The sequence below is a fragment of the Phacochoerus africanus genome, chromosome 2 (genome assembly GCF_016906955.1).
Source record: "Phacochoerus africanus isolate WHEZ1 chromosome 2, ROS_Pafr_v1, whole genome shotgun sequence".
NCBI lineage: Eukaryota > Metazoa > Chordata > Mammalia > Artiodactyla > Suidae > Phacochoerus > Phacochoerus africanus.
Genome location: NC_062545.1, coordinates 164,267,989 through 164,289,963, shown reverse-complemented (window position 1 = coordinate 164,289,963; position 21,975 = coordinate 164,267,989). Strand labels below are relative to the sequence as shown.

The 21,975-nt window shown below is 46.5% G+C and overlaps 1 protein-coding gene across 4 annotated transcripts in view; it reads left to right on the top strand.

Moving 5' to 3' along the window:
• The first annotated feature begins 3,812 nt into the window (after window positions 1–3,812).
• ZNF532 (zinc finger protein 532) overlaps window positions 3,813–21,975 on the top strand; it is a 106,935-nt gene continuing 88,772 nt past the window's right edge. For 2 of the 4 annotated variants that reach the window (XM_047767039.1, XM_047767037.1), the window contains exons 1-3: window positions 3,819–4,042; window positions 5,590–5,671; window positions 5,756–5,865. The gene's annotated coding sequence lies outside the window, so the exon portion shown is untranslated. Of the gene's footprint in view, window positions 4,043–5,589; window positions 5,672–5,755; window positions 5,866–21,975 lie in introns of all 4 variants that reach the window. The other 2 variants (XM_047767040.1, XM_047767038.1) reach the window with 2 other exon arrangements.

The following is a 21,975-nucleotide window of genomic DNA, read 5'->3' as shown; positions in this document are numbered from 1 at the left end:
GATGACTATTTGCTGGTACCTCAATCTCAAAAAATTTTTTTGATTTGTTTTTTCTTTTTAGGGCTGTACCCTTGGCATATGGAACTTCCCAGGCTAGGGATCTATTTGGAGCAACAGCTGCTGGCCTACACCAGAGCCACAGCAACGCCAGATCCGAGATGCATCTGTAACCTACACCACAGCTCATGGCAATGCCGGATCCTTAACCCACTGATCGAGGCCAGGGATCCAAACCACATCCTCACTGAGATGATGTCAGGTTTTAACCTGCTCAGGCACAGCGGGAACTCCCAGTTTATCTTTTAATAGGACACATATCCCACCCCCTTCAGGACTCTAGTGAAGGCCTTGGTAGGCACTTCTGAGGTTTGAGAAAGGGGAAGTGGCTTTGCTCAAAAAATCAGTTTATGAAGTCACTAACAAATAATAAGGGGAATCCTTTCCTAGACCTCTCCTCAGTCTATTTCTGGCAGGTTAATTATAATACAAATCTGGTTATAATTTCTTTCAAGGGCATATGTTAAGAAAATACAAAAAAAAATCTGATTCTATCGATATTTTATTGAAAATAAAAGACGGATTTTCTTCCCTTTTCTTTCCTAGCCACTTAGCTATAGATTTTTAAATTTTAACACTAGTGTCAAATAGTGTAATAATTCCTTTACAAAAAGACAACAAATTTAACATATGAAACTCTACAAATGCCTAGGCCTAGCTTAGTTTTGAGCTAAAAACTGTGTAGCTCAGGTCCAGGTCTGTCTGTTTAAGGAGTGGTTTGTCAGACCTTTTGATGGTGAGATGAAGAAAAGGCTTTTCTTTCTTTCCTTTTCTTCTTTCCCTCAAGGAACACACCTTTTGTATGCTCTGCCTAACAAAGGAATTTCCCAATTTCATAGTGGAATTTGGAGGGAAAGTATGATTGTGTAGACTGCTGTCTTTATGTGCCTGCAAAGGCAGCTTCAAACCGCAAAATGTTTAAAAAAAAAAAAGTGAGATTTTGCAATATACTGATTGGAGGAAAAACTAAGACATTAAGAGTTAGCAATAAAAACAGCAACAACAAAATCCCAAAGGATTTGGAATTCCTTTAGTTTCTATTTGGCAGAAGAATAGTATGATTTCTTTGTTCTGCTCTTTCTTATCTACAGCAGTCAAATAATAGTTTTATTTCATTCTTTACTTCCATTGTTGCCTGAAGCAGAGTGGTGCCCAAGATAGCCTTACATAGGCACAATAGTAGAATGAACCTTTGTATTAATTTTCCAGAAGAGAGGTAGTGTTATTTTTTTTTTTAAACTTCCACTAAAAACAGTTTTTTTTTCTGCTGTGAAATTCAATGATTTCATAGACTAAAGATGGGTGCTCTGCTTTTCACTATTAGTCTACCTGGAAGGGATTTCTCTGAAATCCTCTTTCTAAAAATGGAACTGAGATAATTTGCAAGAAATTATTATGCTTTTTTAAAAAGCAGATGCAATGTTGTCTGTTGCCGATTGTGCAAATGATGAATTGTGCTTTCAAACTAATTTCCTCCACCCGAGGCTTGACCAAAACACTGGGCTTTGCAAAACGCTCTGCTCAAAAAGTATATGACATGATGAAGCCATGTGAGGCGGTTCTACAACCGAAGGCTCTTTACGATAAGCAATCTAGGCTTTAGTTTTGGTGGTACAATTCTTGAAAACATTCAAACACTTTATGCTGTGCTTTCAACTCTCAGAAGGGTATTGGGGGAGGGGCAAGAGAGATTTTAAATAAAGATTTTTAAATCTAGGAAAGCTAGGATTTAGCTTGGTCTGGACATTATGAAATTCCATACATTGTAATATGTGTAGCGTGTTGAGATTTCAGATAAGCAGGGCCTTGTACACTTTCCAATGCACGTAATGTTTTTACATGCATATTAATAAAGGCCCACCTTTGGGAGAAGAAAAAAGGCCTCCTTTCAAATGAAATCAAGCCCAGGTAAAGTTGAAACTCAACTACAGAGTCCTGGCACTGTTTTCAGTATAAAAGAGGAGTTTCAATTTTACCATCCTGTAACATTGATAAATATGATAAGGTGGCTGGCAAAATTTGCAGATTACACATACATAGCGCCTCCTAAACACGTGCAAATATGTCTCCCAATTTATGTGCAACTTCGAACAATTTGCCCTGTGAAATTAAAGACCAACAACTCTTCTGTGAGACAATCATTTGGTTCATTTACATGAAAAGTCTTAAATAGCAAAAATGTTGCTTCCAATTTACATCATACAGTGTCCCCACAACAGAGAACAATGGCTTCCTCAATGGAAGTTAATGCAAAGGAGAGGCACACTGATATTAAAAAAACAACAAAAAAAAAAACTTTTCAGCACACTTTGCAAATATTAACCAATTAATCTAATTTAAAGTAAAACCCGGAAATGCTTCCTGGGCTGGGAGTCTTCACGGGTCTCCTCAGGTAATATCAGTATCTTCAGAGTCCAATCAAACAGGAATGAGCCTTGTGAAGAGGTTATGGTGACACTGTTTTCAGATCCTTCCATTTTGTCCTATTTCCAGGGTAAGCACAATTAGCTTGATGGGGGGGTTGTTCTCGCGTTTTAAAAAACATTGCAAATGAGTGCACGTCTGTGAACCATGTAGGAACCATGACCCAGCACTGGATAAACAGCATACCTGATCTGGTGGTAATATACCGTCTCCCTCTCGGACGTGTTAATGATTATACACCTTTGTGGTCTTTAAGGGGCTTAGGTATGTATCTTTTTTTGTGTTCTGGAGGCTGTGACCACCGCTGTATGTACAATATGCTGGTTACATTTGTACACATCTCCTTTCTTGAATTTAAAGACCTAGCTATTACATCTTGTTTACTCAGTATCATTCCCCCATTAAAAAAAAAAAAAAACCTACATGAACTGAACATGCCATGTTTCAATCTGGCCCCAGTGGCTTTTTCTCTGAAAGCAAAACGTGTGTCTTTTACACCAGGGCTTTCTCCCCACCCCAGGGGGTGTCTTCCATTCTTTTGTGGCTCAGTTTAAGGCGAAAAGGGCTCCAAACCACTAACTACCCAGAAGAGAGCCCCTTCTTCCACCTCCAGGGAGAATTTCAGATTTAATGCATCTGAAGATAGCGTGCTCTCTTCTGACTTATTTGCCACCATAACGAGGATAACAAAACACCACCTTGACTTCAAGATCCTGGGTAGAGGCTCACGGTCTTTTGCAACCATCTTTGGCGAGGCCTTGCTTCCTTCCACTCGAGTAAGTTGCGGCTTGGGGCCATGGAAAGGACTGGGTGACAGCCTGTAATGTCGTTGGAAAGAACAGCAGCCCTCCCTGCAGCCCCTCACCACCACCAGCCCGCTCTCCCGGGCGAAGCCGCGACGCAGCGGCCCCAGATGGGCGAGACTTGGCAGGTCCGCGGGGCTCGGCTCCCCTCCGCCGAGTCGGCACCGGCCGGGCGTCCGCGCCCGCGGGCTGCGGGGCTTCGCGCTCTCGCCTCCTTCTCCCCGATCCTCCCTTCCCCCACCGGCCGCCCCCTCCCCCTCTCCCGCGCTCCCTTTTGTTCGCTCGCCGCTCGGGCCGAGCCGCCGCCGCCGCCCGGGCCCGCACCCCCATCGTAGGCCCCGGCGTGGCGGGCCGCCGCCGCCGCCGCCGCCGCCGCCGCGCGGCCTAGAGCGCGGCGCCCGGGGAGGCGCGGGGCCCGGGCCGGGCGCACGGCGAGGCCGCGGCGGCGGCGGCGGCGGCAGCGGCGGCTGGGCGGCCGGGGCAGCGGCGGCGGCGGCGGCGGCGGCACCCGCGGCACCGGCGGCGGCACCGGCGGCGAGGCCGCTCCACCGCTCACGCACACCCCGACCCCGGCCGCGGGAATGCAGATGACACGCCCGTAACATGGAAGCCGCCGCTGCCGCCGCCGCCGCTACGACGACAGCAGCAGCAGCTACAGCAGCAGCAGCCGCCGGCGGCGCCGCGCTGAACAAAGGTCATCCGAGCTGCGGCCCAGACGCCCGGGCTTGACCGCTGCGAAGGCCAACCCCGGGCAGGGGGTGGGTGTGCGCCCGGGGCGCGGGGGGCGGCGAGGGGCGGCCGGGCCGAGCGAGGGGCGCAGGGTAAGGGGCGCGGGTGGGCTCCGGGGAGAGACGGACGCCCCGGCCCCTCGTGCCCGGCCCTGCGGTCGGGGCCGGTGCGTGAGGCTCAGGCCCCTGGGCCTGAGCGCCGTGGTCTGTCCCACCCTGGCCTTGGGGACAGCCGGCCTTCGCGCCCCGCCGGCCTCCTTGGGGGGGGCCGAGGACCAGCTGGTTTTGCTAGGCCCCGCAGGTTCCGAGAGGGGGGCCACGTGAGCGCCGCGGCTCGCCTCCTCCCCTCCAGCGCTGGCGGTGCACAGCGGATTTTTTAAAAGGCCTCTGTGCCCCTCTGTCCCACTGGCCCTGAACCTGCCCCCCCCACCCCCACCCCAGACAGCCCTAGTTTTCTTGCCCGAGGTGAAGGGATTTGGACTACTCCCCCCAGGTGCTTGAAAGAAGAGAAGGTCGGAGGAGGAGACTGGGGGGGCTGTTGCTGGTGGTGGTGGTGGTGACAGGGCTGGGAGAGAGAGGAGAGGGACGGGAGGAGGGGGCTGGGTGGGGTGGGGGTGACAGGCAGAGAGGAGCCTGGTCAACAAGCCAGCACCACTCTGCTAGGAGGCCGAGGCCGGCTCCTGCCGCCGACGCATCCAGGGTGAGGAGACACACGTAGATTGCTTTCTTGGGGCTCTTTGTCAGCCACCAACCCAGGGAACACACACTGACACACACGTACACAAAGATCTGAGCCAGGTTGTGGGAGGTAAGTGGGGGAAGGAAAAGGAGGGGGCAACAGTGTCTGCGGTGGGCTTTTGGGGTGGAGGGGAGGGGGGATGGGCCTCTGGGGTGCTGGTGAGGTGAGCCTTCCCAGGGCTGTGTGCTTGTGTGGCGGTGGTGGGGGACACACGGTGACCTTCCCCTCCTCACCCAGACCTAAAAGGGAGAAGCCACCCCCAGCGAGATCCCCCCTGTGCTGATGATTTTCAGGGACTTGTTGGCAACTCAGCGAGGGTTGCCATAGCTTTTTTATGTAGGGTGACCAGAACCGGCTGAAACTGGTTTGAGGCAGATCAGCTCCTGAACACAATGCAGTCACTGAGCTACTACAGTGGGATAGCAGCTTCCTCCCTTCATGGCAGCCAAAAGCAGAGGAGCTTGCAGGAAGGGACCATCCCAACACAGTATGTGAATGCACACTTAGACACCACACAGCACTGGTACGTGACTGATGGAGCCCTAAAAGATCCTGTGTAGAGAAGATGGGGGAAAATGTGCAGGTTTGCAAGGTCTGAGATTACTTGGGCTTTTCCTGCCTTTTTCTTTTGCTTAAGGGATGGACAAGGAGCTGAGATTTATGACCCTTATTAAAGAAAAAAATGTGCCTTGGTAGGGTGGGGACACTTGGTTTCTGCAGTCTCTCTCTTTCTCTGCGTTTTTAACAAAACCAAACCAAAATGAAGTGATGGATTTGTAATGGTAGTTTGTTTGTTGCTGGAGAATGCTACTTTGCATGCTTTTTTTTTCTCTTGCAGGGTATGTTCTGTTTTGTGCTTTTCCTTTTAGAAGCTACTAAAGGGTGTTGGGGATACTTCTGACTATTATGAAGGCCAAAAGGTAACAATATTGTTCTAGGAAATGAGCATAAATGCATTCCAGTGATGCTGTAAGGCATACATGCTGTCTTTTTTTTCCTTGTAGGCCTGTTGACTGGGGCTGCTTTTAACCCTTTCATATTTGCAGAGAATGCAACCGTGTGACAGTAACTGAACATTGGTCCAAAGTCTTTCCAAAGGGTCAAGGTTCACAAGGTGAGATATGATATTTTGAGCATGAATTTAAGTATTTATTTGAAGATCCACTCACAGACTGTCAGTGGATTGGTACCCTGGAGATAATACTGGGTTGAAAGTGGAAAAGAAATACTCTTACTGTTATTCAAGTTTAATGGGATTAGAGTGACTTTATGATGGTATTGCTATCAAGGCGAATTCAAATGACTTCACTAAATCGCATGTGGCTGGTCATTTTGAAGAGGCAGGCCTGAAAAGAAGCAAGTTTAAGAGAATGGTAGGCGTCAGGGCCTTGTGGAGAATGCACTGCTTTGCATAAGACTAAAGCAGTACGTATGTAGCATTTTCCTGGTGATTACAGAAAAAGGAAGGGGCTTTGCCAACTCCAGACAGCCTAGTCACCTTTCTGGAATTTGAGGTGCCTGACGGTAGATTTGCCTTTTGTTCATTCATCACCTTTCTTTTACCTTGCTGTGTTAACTTGAGAGGTTTTTCACTTCAAGTCAAGTGGTAGAGTGGCTTTTATTGATTTTGGGGGCTGTTGATGGTGAGTTTGCCATTGAATTATTTGTGGCATACATTTTAATGTGGAATACTTAACGCAATGCCAGGAGGAGCCCGGGTAGTCTGGCTTCCTCTGTGCGAAAGATGCCTGTTCACTCAAAGCTTTAGAGCAGTGGATGGTAGAATAAAGGTCCAGTGCCTTAAAGGATTACAGCTCGATTTGAGCTGGCATTTTTATGCATCCTCCAAAACCAAAAGAGGTTTTAGAGGAAAAGAGAGGAACAGCAGTAATGAGTGGTAGCAAAAGAGAAGAACAAAGGCAGAGAGAACTTACAGGGGAACATGAAACATTTCGCCTTGGGGTTCCTTGGGAAAAGAACTGCAACTTCCCCAAACAGGAAACCAGCAGCTCCAGAATCAAATCCAAGATGATCTCAACAGCGGCTAGAGCTAGGTCTGTCTTCTGGTTTGGGAAAAGTGCAATCAAGAGGAGCCTGTAGGAGACATGATGGAAAATAAATTTCTCCCCGTACTTTGAAGAGGGTATTTTGTTCCTCTTTGCATTCAGCAGGAAAGTCTTCAGAAATGCCGAGGGTCTTAGGATTGGTTGCGGGCTAGCAGTTGGTAGGCAGGATATCTGCAGCGAAGGGTGTCAAGTATGCAAGGCTTTTTGTCGTTAATTTTTTTTTCATATGACTTCAGAGCATCCACTGTGTGATAAAACTGGCAAAAGAGAAACAACAGTGCATGGTTAGCTCAGAATACTTTGTGTAGTGGAGATAAATGTAATCTTGGACTGATACACCAGTAAATAGCTTATGTGATGCAACAAAATTCTTTTCAGTCACCGTGCTAAAATTGGCTTTCAGTTCGACAGTGTTTTTGACAGCCAGAGGTTCTGTGAATGTGGCAGAAATCTGCTTGCAGAGCAGATCCCAATCCATGTTGCGAGATATGCCGTTCCTGCTTTTCTGGTGCCGACTCAAAACTCAGATGGCTAATATGATAAACCTTAATTAGCTTAATACACTAAGCTGTTGTATAATTTAGTCCTTCATTCCTGCCTTCAGCAAGTCAGTGATTTTTTATTTAACTTTGACAGCTAACCCCTTGCAGTGAATATGTCTTGAGAGTATGTTTAAAAAGCCCTTTCTTGTAAGGTGTTGTGTGTCCCAGAATGTTCTGGTTTACTCTCTGTGGTTTTTAGCTTTGTCTCCCCCCCCACCCCAAGGCTCCTGGAAAATAGTATTTGTTTTGCAGGCAGGCCAGTCTTTCCAGCTATAAGGGGTTGTTTCAGGTTGGAGAGCTGGTTCTCCAGGGCCACAATCAGGAGCTCATCTTGGCCTGAGGTTTGTCTCAGACGGCTCTCGCTGAGGTTTAAGGAGGTAGCAGGCCCAGGTCTCCCGCCAGAGGAACGAACAGAGTTTTCTGGGCTTGGAAATGTGAGTGTGGAGAAGCCACAGCCTTCTCTTTTGCAGATGAGCCAGGCGGGAGCAGCGTGCCACCCATACTTGGGCCCGGGCCTGCGTTTGCTGTCACTGTTGCCTTGCGGGCAGCCACACCTGGAGCCCGGAGCCCAGCGCCTGCGGGTGGGGCTTGCCTGCAGTGGTCTCAGAGGACACCCTTCCCCTCTGGAGGAAGAATGTGGGTCTTTGGCTGAGGAGGGGCCACTGGAAAGAGAGTGTCACTAGGTGGTGAACCTTTGCTTGTTTTTATCATTTGCCTACTTAGGATTGCTTTTTCCATGTTGAAGAACATTGCATGCAGGGTTTTTAGAACTCTTAGCCTCTTGGTTCAGATGGACACTCTTTTCTCACAGGGAGGTTCCCCACCCCCACCCACCTTGACTCCTTTTTAAAGGGAAGGTCTGGGAAGGCTGCAGCCCACACTTGGGTGGAGTTTTCTCTAATACTTTTGACGAGGATGAACTAGAACTTTAGGATTTGTAGTCTCCCTTCCCCTTTTACTTTTTCCCTGGAAATGCTTTCTTGGACTTTGCTCTGGAGAACCGCCTGTCTCCCATTGCTTTTGAATAACCTTTCCCACATCCTTGGTGGAACTCCACTTAGCTCTTCACAGCTGGAGCAGAGGTTGCCTTCCTGTGGAACCTCACAAAGGTGGCCCCACAGGGCCACCAGGAAGGGTCTGGAAAGGATTTGGGTTTGGGTTTGCCCCCCGCCATTACTCTAACATCTCTTCCTAATCAGTGCAATACAATAGCAACAAGATAATAACAACAGCCACAGTAAACATTAAGAAATTCATACCTTTGGTTAATTATAAAGGCATACCTCAGTCCGGGTTCTAGACGCCCACCATATGGTTTTCCCATTAAAGCAAATCACTCGAATTTTTTTTTCTTAGTACATGTGAAAGTTTACACTGCTGTCTGTTAAGTGTGTAATAATAGCACTATGTCTAGAAAAACAATGTACTTTTTAAAATTTTTTAATAAAGATTAAAAAATACTTTGTGGTTTAAAAAAAAATGCTAACCATCTGACCATGCGCAGCTGCCGCAAACCTTCCCTTTGTGAAAAAGCACAGTATCTTGAGAAGCACAATAAAGCAAAGTGCAATAAGAGGACATATGCCTGTATTTGAGGTGTGATCTTTAACTATGTCATGGCAAAATAACTTTTTGAAAACTTTTAAATTTACATACAGTAAAATTTACTCTGTGGTGTATAGTTCTATGGGTTTTGACAAGTGTGTATGTGCTGCCACTATCGATAGAGTCTAGGTCTGTCACTTGAAAAAGTTTCCTCCTGCTGTCCCTGTGTAGTCAGACTCTTTGCTCCAAAACCCCACCTCCCTTCCCTCAGTAGCAGCCACGGATTTGTTCTGTTCCTATGTTTGGTCTTTTTAAGAATGCCACGCAAATGGCTTCTTTCACTTAAGAAAGTGCATTTGAGAGGGGTTTCAATATTGTTGTGTGTATCCATTCTTGCCCAGCTGTAGTACCATGGCTTGTCTCTCTGTTCTCTGGTTGAAAGACTTTAGGCTTGTTTCAGGTTTTGGTGATTGTGAATAAAGCTGCTATGAACATTTGCCTGTGGGTTTTTGTCTGAACGTAAGTTTTTAATGTGTCTTTGGTAAGGACTTAGGAGTGGGATGGCTGGGTCATACGGTTAAGTAGATAAGAATTAGAAGTTAGAATGAAAGTAAATTCAGCGGGGCACAAAACGATCTAGGCTTGTCAGCTGCAGTTAAGACTTCCTAAGTAAATTTTTGGTGGCAGACGTTATCTGAAGACACATGAGAGGTGTTCATGATAATAGACCCCTCACTAACAGGATGACAGGCTTTATAACCCAGAACTAATTGGAATTAGCCAAAAGTGGAAACAAGAACCTGTAAGTGGTAAAATATCCTTTATTTCCTTCAGCAGTTATTCCTAATCTCTTCGGAAGCATTTGGCAGTTTAACTTGTACATTTGTCTTCATGTTCCATAAAACACCAAATAATAGTAGACGTGAAATTTCGGAAAGGGGGTCCCAGAGACCTCTGTTGAAATCTTAACTGTGTAAAGAACTTATCATTAATTATAGTTTGTCTGATGTATTGATTGTCAGAATATTGGTGTTATTTTAATATTTGAAGTTACTACTCAGCTTTCGCGTCTTTTAAAGAAGTGAAAACATTTAAGCAGTCTCAAAGCAATGAAGTGGGGAGATTTTGGAAGCAGATTATTTTTTTTCTTGGAGGATAGAGCAGTGTTCAGGATCAGGAAGGACATATAGACCAAGGTTATGATTTTGTAAAGAGAAGGAGGAGAGCCCAGGATGTGGGGAATCGGTGTTAATTGGGGGATTATTTCATCTATTTAGCAGATATTGAGTGTTTACTAAGGATCGGACATTGTGCTAGGCACTGGGAGTTCCAAGGGAAAAGGAATCCGGAGAGAAAAATCTAGTGGGAAGTAGCCTGCAGATGCTATGATAGGAATGTGAATGGGCCACCTCGTGCCAAATGTGGAGGGAGGAGCCCTGGAAGAGGTGGCTTCTGAGTCTAACTGTGAAAAACCAGGAGTTCCCGTCATGGCGCAGTGGATAACGAATCCGACTAGGAACCATGAGGTTGCGGGTTCGGTGCCTGCCCTTGCTCAGTGGGTTAACGATCCGGCGTTGCCGTGAGCTGTGGTGTAGGTTGCAGACGCGGCTTGGATCCCGCATTGCTGTGGCTCTGGCGTAGGCCGGTGGCTACAGCTCTGATTCGACCCCTAGCCTGGGAACCGCCATATGCCGCAGGAGCGGCCTAAGAAATAGCAAAAAGACAAAAAAAAAAAAAAAAGGAAAACCAGTAAGAATATATAGGGCAGCACAGACTTGGGGGCGGGGAGAGCATGAGAGCTCACTGGGGCAGTGAGTGGAAAGGCAGGGAGGGCTTGGTGCCACAGGTGGGGATGGGAGAGTGGAGCAGGCGTGAGAGAGCAGGAGCTGAGACTGAGGCAGACGAGAACCAGACTTCTGAAGGTCATCTGATACGGTCCATTGTGGTGTGGACTTCCCTGTGTAGGCGCAGAGGCAGAAAGGCTTTTAGTGGCAGAGGTCCTGGTAAGGATGGAGTGGGGGCTCTTCAGGCCTGAGGCAGGAGGGTAAAGGGGGTCCCAGGGAATGGAGAGGTTGGTGGTGACTGTGTCTGGGGGCAGGTGTGTGTGTGGTGGTTCCCGACTAGATGAGGGGGCATGGTGGAGGGCATGCCTCTGCTTGCTCTCCAGGGTTACTTGCCTCTGGTTGCTTCTGTCTCTGAGATACTGGATTCAGGAGGCAGGATAAATGTGGATGGTGGATGTGGAGGTGTAGATACAGTCAGTTCAAGTTCTGGTTCTATTGTCCAAGGGGTATCCTTTGCCTCCCATGTTTGTTCGAACTGGAGGTCTGCACTGGGAGCAATTAGCATAGAACAGATGACAGAAGAAAGGTGTAAAAAGGGTTGGGTTTGGAGTCTCATGAGACAGAGGTTTATGTGGTTAAAAGCATAAATAAGGGGAGGTGGGGCTGAGGAACATCAGGTGCATGCTTCAGAAAGTTGGAGGGCACAGCATTTCCAGAAAGACAGAGCATGATATTGGTAGCATGATATTGGTACCTGCACACAGCACAGTCTCTTGTGGCCTTCATGTAATTTGATTCTGAAACCATGAGGTGAGCTGCATACTCTTATCCCCCTGGTGCAGGTCAGGAAACTGAGGGAAAGATTCTGGCCAAGGTTTGCCGACTCAGAAACAGTAGCAGAGGCAGAATGTGAAGGCTGCTCCTCATTACCAGGCTGTTCTGCCTTGGGGGCCGGAGGAGGCACACACGTGAACAAGGGGAAACCACGGAAAGTGCTTTCGGGGGAGGAGCCTGGAGAGGCTCAAGTAGGGACTAAACAGCAAAGGCACTGAGGATGCGCAGGTTGGACGTGGCCCCTGAGGTGAGCAGGTGTCATGGGGACATTTGAGACACGGTGAAGGACCGTCATAATTAGCCAGGTTTGCTTGACCTCAGTCGTCATGGAGAGAGGAGAATCTATAACCTGCACCAGAGATGGTGCCAGAAATAGGGTGTCGGGAAAATTTAAACATATTTTACTGGGTGCTGGGGTGAGGTACAAATTGGGAGGAGGAACAAATTGATGTTTTTGTTTTATTTATTCTTTGAAAAGGATAAGAAAATCAAAGTAAACTGAAAGCGGTGTTGAGAAGTCTTTCGTTCTAACAAATAAACACAATTTAAAGAATTCTTTGAATCATCTTCTACAGACAGGAAGTTCTAAAGTCTGCTTGTTTTAGAATGAGGGTGGAGAGCAAATTCCGCTGAATCTAAATCCGGAGACTGAAATAAGTAATTTTTAGATGAACTCAGAGTGGCTTTCTTGGCTGTCCCAAGTATTCCCTACTAAGTAAGGCGATGGTCGTTGGGGCCCCAAAATGCAAGTTTTCAGTCAGATATTACTACAACTTCGCATAATTAGAGACTCCAAGCGTCTTGGAGAATTCATAGAGACCTAAAGGTAAAGTCAGGGTAGTGTATGTAGTTCTTGACGTCATCCCGAGTCAGCCTTTTCTTTCAGGGACACAACTCCTGCTGACTCATGGGTCCAATAATGGGTATTGATTTTGATGATTTTTTTCTGTGAGGAACAAATTCTTTCTAGGTATTTGAACAGTAAGAATTTTTTTTTTAATTTTTATTTTTAGGGCCACACTCGAGGCATATGGAGGTTCCCAGGCTAAGGGTCCAGTTGGAGCTACAGCTGCCAGTCTACACCACAGCCACAGCAGCACAGGATCCAAGTTGCACTTGTGACCTACACCACAGCTCATGGCAACGCCAGATCCTTAACCCACTGAGTGAGGCCAAGGATCAAACCCGAATCCTCATGGATCCTCGTCATGTTCGATAACCTCCGAGCCACGAAGGGAACTCCTAGATTCTGCATTTCTGACAAGTCTCAGAGGTGATGGTGATCTGCTGGTCCACGGACCACACGGAGTAGCAAGGGCCTCCACTCTCCCTTGGTTTCAGACCTGCTGCCTCTGCTTCCAGAGTGATCTGATTCTCCAGCCTTGCTTGCCTGTGGGAACTCCCCTCACTTTGCATGTGAGGCCAGAGAGTGCACATGGGGGTCAGCCCTGGTTTTTGGCTGTGGACGCCCACCCTGGCACGAACACTGATTTCCGGGTATGCAGGATCTGACTGGATGCTCAGTTTATTCTTGTTCCTGCATTTCTGCATTACTCCAGCTTTATTACCTTAGCCCCTTGGCACCTGTAGTCTGATAAGACAGGAGATAATTTTAATACCAAGATGAGATCCAGGCTTACGTAGCAGGGGTACCTTGTTAAATCGTGGTAATGAAGACTGTCAGGCCTTAAGTCAACACAACACATAGAAGTGACGACACCATGTGTGGTTCAGGGACTCAGTCTGATGGGAGGTGAGGACTCAGAGCTCTTCTATTTCTGGCAACTATTTCTGGCCACTATTTCTGCCTCCATGCCTGTCAAGGGATCAAGTGACTTGTGACTTTTCCTTAGACTGGGAGTCAGAACAAGCCTCCTCATGGAGCAGTGTTGAAGCATGGCTCATCAGTCCCACCCACTTGTGCAGTACATGAAGGCAACTGCCCTGGGGTCCTTGGATCCAGGTGTCTTGGGGAGGGGCACTCTGGGGCCTGGGCCAAAGGAGATGTCAAGTTCCAGGGAGGAGTTCAGTGTATTGATGTGTTTGAACTGTTAGAGACTATGAAACTTTAGTTGGTGTGTTTTTAATTTGGGGGAGGGACATTGACTACTTGTAAGGAGAAAATGGTGTCTGTTACATGAGATCATCTGCCACCCCATCTCTCTCCGGGAAAGCCTCCCATTTCGCAGAAATCCCAATTGAGTTTTAGATGTTATTGGACATTTGGACACTGAGAGTTCTATTACCTATGAATGTGGTATGTTGAATACGATGCATTAATTGTTGGCTAAATCCATCAGCCCTCTGTTTCGTGTAGGATCCCACATCTGGGGTGGTGGGAGTATTGTCCTGGGCCTGTGAGTGTGCCTGCTGTGGGGGGAGGAGGGGTGAGACTGTAGAGACCGCCCTGGAGAAAAAAGGTGGGACCGTGGATGTTAATCTGAGTTGAGGATGAGTTCAGATCATAGTGGAGAAGTGAGTCAGAAGCATGCCCAGAGTTGGATAGACACACAGAGAATGTCAGAAGGCAAAGCAAAGATGGATGGTCACCTGTCAATGAGCTAGGCGGGAACCAGAAAAGCACGGTGTGCAGAACCATGGGTTTCTAAGTACAGGAGTCAGGAGATGTGCGCGCTCTCTGTGCTCATGCGGGAGCCCCATGGGATGATTGCTGAGTGGGAGAGTGAACAGGTGGATGAGTGAGGGCAGTGCTAGTGATCCAGATACATGAATCCATAGGCCACTTACGAGGTGTCCTTCACTTGGGATGTGATGGCCAAGGACAACTTGGGTGGCCAAGGCAAGGAGATGAATTGGGAGAAGAGTAGTTTCCTTCAGGCGAGATTCAGGAAAGGGGGAAGGTGTCACACTACTAGATTGTTTGGAGTTTGCATGACTTTATGGGACCCATGATCAGGACATGGCTCTTCACACTAACACCTAAGAAGGGAGCTATTCTTCTTAGGTTCTAGGAGAACCAGACATCATGATCACGGAGGTCCTCTTGCTCCAAGCTTGTTCTGTGCTCTTTTTGAGCCATGTGTCCTGTCGTCTCTTTGTGCCTCCCCCTTGGCACAGCTGCATTCTCCTTCCTGAGCATGTGGCTGTCCCACAGCCCCTGTATTTCCCTGTACGTCCTCATCAAAGCCACTGTGACCATCACCTGTATTCCTCAGGATCACTTCTAGTTCTCATGACTTGAAACTTAACTGGTCCTGGTCTAATGAGCTGTGGCTTGGAGGGCAGGATTGGGTACTACTGACCCTAAATGAGGGACAGTATTTTCAGAGGAGGTGGCCAGTGGGCTCGTGACACACCTGCAGAAGGGATCATAAAGGCAGATGGGTACAGCGTCAGCTATCTTTAGCGTGTCTAGTCCAGGCAGTGCGCATTTTACAACGCCGTGCTTTCTAGACGGTGCTGTCATAAGAGCAGAATCTGGTGGCTGCCTTTGTTTGCACATTGGCAAACCATTAAGTGAATGAGTAAAGAGAATGAGAATACCAGCCTCTCATGGTTATTAGGAAAGTTCAACAAGCCATAGGCAAAAAGGAGGCAACGAAAAGGGGCTGCCGTTTATAGAATGTGCTCTTGTTTGTATACGAAGAGGACTCTGTGGATCACCTATTGGTTTTTCCAGTTGGAATGGATTTTCCTGGATTCATCCCATCTTTCACCTGTCCTCCTTACTAGTAGCTAGAGCACAGGGTTGCTTTGTGACAATATTGTTTCAGGAGGGCGGTCTGTAGCTTGGCCTTAATTCATTATTGTCAGAAAATAACTTGCCCATAAGTGAATTGAATTTGTATTCTTTTTTTTTTTTTTTTTTTTTAAAGTGCCGCAGCAAATGGAGGTTCCAAGGCTAGGGGTCTAATCGGAGCTGTTGTTGCCAGCCTATACCACAGCCACAGCAATGCCAGATCCTAGCTGCGTCTGCGACCCACACCACAGCTCTGGCAATGCCAGATTCCTGACCCACTGAGTTAGGCCAGGGATCGAACCCACAGCCTCATGGACACTAGTTGCATTCGTTTCTGCTGTGCCACAACGGGAACTCCTGAATTTGTGTTTTAACACCGTTTTCTGACATGCTTACTTGGCTTCTAAGGGTAGAGGCGGGAGGAGATATACAAAGAAGGAGACCTTGGATCAAAGTAGAGGTTCCAGTAGAGATAAATTTTGGGTGCAGTTATGAAAAAGCAGAGGGATTGAGTCTTACAGAAAGGGAAAGAAGACCAAAGGAGGCAAGTTACGGGAATGCTTAGCTCTTGGCATGAGACAAAAACGTGTGCAGAGGACACTGAGCAGGGTTTTCAGAATGAGACAGAGATTTTGAGACAGGAAATGATGAAAAAATGAGAGTTGCCAGGAAGATAGCTAAAGGGTGACTTGGTTGCTTTGGGAAAGTGCAGCAAAGGAAGCTGTGTCTATTTGGAGCCACTTCCGATTTCTGAGTGCTTAGGCCTCACAGCAACCCTGACAAGTGGGTGGGCTTAACTCTGAGGATGAATAGACATGCAAAGCTGAGTGGCCAGTCAGTGTTCGTACCTGGGTCTTTCAGACCTGAAGCCTCTACCCTTTACATTCTTTAGAATTGTAGCCAAGGTATGTGAGCTCTTTTGAATATAGAAAGGAAGCGTTTTCTGTTTACTCAAAATCACAAGAACAGTATGTTTAGCTTTTAGTATGTGCTCCATAAATGTATAGCATGTGCTGCTGTCTGATTAATACACTGGATGATAGGAAAACAGGCCAGATGCTGGGGGAATTGTTTAGTCTAATGGCCAGGGTCTCTCATGGGTGCATAGATGTGTAGGAGGCCTCTCATAGGAGTGTGTGTGTGTCTGTGTCTCTGTGTGTGTGTGATGTGAGTGTATGTATGTTTGGGGCCCCTCATAGGTATAGGTCATTTGGAAAAATTCAAGTCTGGTTTATCTGCCCAGTGCCTATTTTGGGAAAGATTAAACATAATCTTAGCACTTGAATAGTAATAATTGGGCTTTGCTGGGTTTGATTTGGGTGACTCAGATTTTGAAAAATTTTCTGTTCCTCTAGTCTTGACCTCTGTTGGAGTTTCAAATTTAGCTATTACTTCTTTGGATTCAGGTTGTTGAGGATAGGAAAATTTTGTTCTGCATCTGTTGTGCTTCTTAGAAGACCTTACTGGCCTGCCTCTCTGCAAGAGGTATTTAAGTGAAGGATGGTCATCATTAAGTCCATGTAGTTGTTGGAAATTCTGGTGCCATCTGTGTCCTTATCCTCCCTTCATTTGAGGCCTCAGAGTTGAGACTGAACTCCTTTTAGGGCTTTCTCTGTCCTGGAATACTATCACTGACCTTGTTTTGATGTTTTAATTGCTCATATTAATAGCTACTCAATATATTCCAGGTACTGTAGATGGCACCTACCTGGATTATTTTATTTAATTCTCATAATAACGCTATTAAGTAGACCTTACTGTTTTCTTTTCTTTTCTTCTTCTTCTTCTTTTTTTTTTTTTTTTTTAGGGCCATACCCGTGGTATATGGAGTTTCGTTCCCAGGCCCAGGGTCAATTTGGAGCTGTAGCCACCAGCTTACACCACAGCCACTAATGCTGGATCCAAGCCACGTCTGTGACCTGTAGCACAGCTCAAAGCAGTGCTGGATCCCCAACCCACTGATCGAGGCCAGGGATAGAACCCATGTCCTCGTGGATACTACTTGGGTTCACTAACCACTGAGCCACGACGGGAACTTCTGTCTCCATTTTCTACCCTAGAAAATAGAAGCTTAAAGAAGTAACTTGCTCAGTCTTGCAACTTTTATTAAAGAGCAGAGCCAGGACTCACGCCAAGTTGTCTTATTCCACAGACTGTGCTTTTAACCACTACAATGCACTGTGGTTTATAGGTGTTGTTTCTCCAGCTGATCAGTGGGGAGGCTCAAATATCTTTGAGGTTCAAAGCCATGGCTTCTGGGTCAACCAGTATTTCTCCTGGAGATCCAGGAGGTATGTGTTGTTTGCTGCCTGACTCTGATATGGCTGTGGCTACTGAGAGTAGGTAAACATGAAGAGATATCTTGGTCCCCCTGGTTTTTCTGCCTTTACTGTAAGTATGTGTGCCTGCCTGTGTGCATGTGCATTTGGCAACACAAATAGCCTCCTCCTGGCAGTACTTAGAGAACCGGCCAGTTTCCATGATCATTTCTGTGGCATTAACGGTAAGCCAGAGTCCCTTAAAAACACCACCTTCTTGTTCTTCCTCCATATTTGGAGATTTGTTCTCTTGTTCTTAAGTTGTCTTGGGTTAACGTAGAGGTGCCCCTGGAGAGAAACTACCAAGAAAAACATGGTGTTAGAGTTGATGAGAAAAATAAGCAGGAAGCATTCCCCTCAGACTCAGCTCCAGAATGCACTCCTGCTTCCTAGTACCATCTCCCAAGGAGAAGAATGGATTAAACCTCTTTTCAAATATGTCGGAGTTCCCGTCATGGCTCAGTGGTTAACGAATCCGACTAGGAACCATGAGGTTGCGGGTTCGATCCCTGCCCTTGCTCAATGGGTTAAGGATCCGGTGTTGCCATGAGCTGTGGTTGTAGCTTGCAGACACAGCTGTGGCGTAGGCGGGTGACTACAGCTCCGATTAGACCCGTAGCCTGGGAACCTTCATATGCTGAGGGTGCGGCCCTAAAAAGACAAAAAGACAAAAAAAAAAGTATATCCCAAAGATGTCTCACCCTGAAAGGTTCCAGCTGCAAAGACGCTTGGGCCATGTTCCCAGCCTGGGTATTGGAGCCCCATGATGAAATTTCATGCAAGTTCACCTCGGCACTTGCAGGTTCAAAGAAGCCTTGAGAAGAGAAAGCTGTGTGTGTGTGTTGTGTGTGTGTTTAACGCAGCATTTGCCAAATTCCTAGAATTCCCAGATTCCCTTCTTTCCCCTTTTTGGTGGAAAATTGAGTAACATGAGTATTCCTATGTGACCATTGTTCCAAGCTATTGGTTGTCTTTGATGAAATTCATGAAAAATAAGAGAAATACAGAGAGTTTCCCTCCTCTCCTTGTAAGATAGCATTGAACAGTGTGATATAATTATTTCTTGGGCTCTGTTTTCCGTCTGCCACAGGAAGAGAACATTGAGTGTATTTGAAGTCAACAGCCAATAGGCATGCCGTGAATGCCAACTCTGTGGGGGGTGCTCTCAGCCACATCTTACAGATGAAAGTACTACATTTCATACATCCAAAAGGCCTTCAGTGAATTTGGTGTCTAGAAAGGCTAGACAATGGCTTCATTTTGGAATAACTGATAACCCTGTGGGGAGCCCCTCTGTCCACACCTGTCCTCGGTTGGTGGCAGTGATGCCACCCTCTCTAGGCTGGGAGGAGGCTCTGGAGTGGATGCCCAAGGGGAGCAGGTTTGTAGTGATGTTAGGAGGAGAATAGGAGGTCAGGGGGATGTCCGGTCTTATAGCGCAGGGCCTTTCAACCTGAGAACTGGTGACGCTGGCTAGTCTTGGTGGGGACTGTCCTGTGTAGTGCAGGGTGTCAGCCTCCCTGGCCTCTCCTCAGTACCCTCCTGGGTGCCAGTAGCACCCTTGCCTCCCTCCGAGTTGTGCCACCCAAAGATGTCTCTGGATGTTGCAGAATGTCTGTGGTGGTGCCGGAGGAGGGGCAGAATCACCCCGCTTGAGGACTGACTCAGAGCCTAGTGAGGAAAGTTAGTATTCAAAACTTGGGTGGTAGGAGGTCTCCTGTGGTGCAGCAGGTAAAAGATCCAACACTGTCACTGCTGTAACCGTCCCTGCTCAGGAAGTTCCACATGCCCTGGGTGTGACCCAAAAAAAGAGGGAAAAAAAACCCTTGGATGGTAAAAATTCCAAGAGAAAGCCCTCTGAGGGAAGCCAGCAAGCGTGTGGAGGAGGAGAGTAGGATACCTTCAGCTATGTGTGCTCTCCTCTGTGTTTTCTAGGGCTGGGAGTCTCAAAAATGCTTGCAAATAGTTTAATATTTAAAGTTACAAAATTGCTGGTAAAACGAATATGAAACAGCAAAAACTCAGCCACTGGTTTGATTGGGGCATTTCAAGGACAAAGGCATCTGTGCAGGATTCAGGATTTTTTGCAAAAATCTCGAAGGCTTATTCAGGTGACAAAGGGAAATTATTTTGAAGTTCCCCTTTCTGTTCTCAAAATATCACCTCTAATTTAGAAAATCTGTATTTTTGCTTCAAGCTAGAATTGTAGAGATGCTACTAAAAAGTGTGGCATTTACAGAATGTGAGAGGAATGCTTCTAAAGCCTTTATGGGTTTTTCTCTTAACCCGGGATCCTTTGTTTTTAATACTTAAATGGATGTGTAAGTGATTTCTTAGTTTTGAAATATTGGAATTCACCAAAAATGAAGCATTTTCTATCCAACTCATAGTGAAGAAATTTAGAAATTTTTTTCTTGCTTTCTCATCCTTGGAACTATTTGACTAACCCACTTGAAGAAGAGGCTGTAATGAATTTTCCTGAAGTGTATTAATGGTGACAGATTTAGCCCAGACTCTTTCAGTATTTCTATAAACTCATTGACAAATTAGTGAATTGCCATCACAGGGGATCTTTTAGTTAAAAGGATGTACTCTATCCAGTGGGGAAAAAGTTTTTGCAAAAGTACCTTTGACAGAATTGCCTAGGTTGATGATTTTAACTGTCCCTGAGTTCATAGGGAGGTTAAACTTTCATCTACTTGCCTGTAGATGTGAGATTTTGAAAATGCTTAGGTGGATGAACTTTGAAAAACATTCTGCCCCTACATTCCATCACCTGCCCTTCTTGGATTCAAGTGTCAGATGTTTAGTATGCCTCCTAAGGCTTTCTCTGAATTTCACATATCTACAAATTTTACATATCTGTGTGTATAAATGTATAAAAATGCAGTATACTTATTTTACTTATCTACCTGCATAAACATGTGAAATTCAATATGCTTATTTTTTATTCTAAATTTTAGTGTAGCTTCAGAGTGCACCTGCGACATATGGAGGTATGTGTAGCTTATGTATTGTTTTAGGATGTCTCCCCTCACCCCCACTAAATGGTGTATCTTTTTCATGTCAGTCAGTGTTTAATTTTTTAGGGCCCTGCCCAGGGCATATGGAGGTCAAATCAGAGCTGTAGCTGCAGGCCTATACACAACAACAGCAACACTAGATCCAAGCCACGTCTTCGACCTGCAACACAGCTCATGGCAACGCCGGATCCTTAACCCACTGATCGAGGCCAGGGATCAAACTTGCGTCCTCATGGTTCCTAGTCAGATTCATTTCTGCTGAGCAACCATGGGAACTCCCCTGTACCTTGCTTTTAATAAGTGCATGATACTCTATTAAAAAGGATGTACCATAAACAGTGTGAATGTACTTAACAATATTGAACTGTACACTTAAAAATGTTTAAGGTAGTAAGTTTTATGTGTATTTTACCACAATTAAAAAAAAAAGAAAGACACACCAGGAGTTCTTGTGGTACAGCAACTTAAGGATCTGGCATTGTTAATGCAATGGCTCTGGTCACTGCTGTGGTGCAGGTTTAATCGCTGGCCTGGGAACTTCTGCATGCAGCAGGTGCGGCCAAAGATGAAAGAAAAAAAGATGTACCGTAATTGATAAAATTATTTCCTTGCTGATGGACATTTACACGTTTTCCAGTGTCCTGCTGTATTACAGATAATTCTGCACCATTTTTATACAGATGCCCTTCATGTTGGAAAATTTTATTTCTTTGGTTTAAAACATTGCCCCTATGCCCTAAAATCAGTGACATGTCTTCCAGAGACAGCAGCTAGGATCCTTGCTCCTTTTTCCTTTGGAAATAAACTAAGGAAAGAGCAGGTTTTCCCTTCCGGACTTTAGGAATTTCTTGGTTGTGAGTGTGCTGTTGGAGAGAAAAATCCCACTAGTTGCTAGTTTTCTCAGCTGAAGGTTTTCTTTCATTAAAATGGAGGGGTTGGTTGGGGGGGGTGGAATTCCCACCGTGGCTCAGCAGAAACGAATCCCAGTAGGAACCATGAGGTTTCGGGTTTGATCCCTGGCCTCCCTCAGTGGGTTAAGGATCCGGTGTTGATGTGAGCTGTGGTGTAGGTCGCAGATGCGGTCCGGATCCCACGTTACTGTGGCTCTGGCGTAGGCCGGTGGCTACAGCTCCAGTTAGACCCCTAGCCTGGGAACCTCCATATGTCGCAGGTGCGCCCTGAAAAGACAACAACAACAAAAAAAAAAATCCCAAAACAAACAAACAAAAAAAACAGGGGGTTGGGGGGGGGGTTTGGATAAGCCCTTGCCCTGAACACCTGTTTACTAACTCACACCAGATCTGCAGAGATGGTCAGCCCAGGTAGATTACCTGGTTCCCAGAGGCATTTCTGGAGGTGAAATGAAGGAGCCCTCGGGAGAACTCACAGCCTGATGACTGAGTTCTGATAAC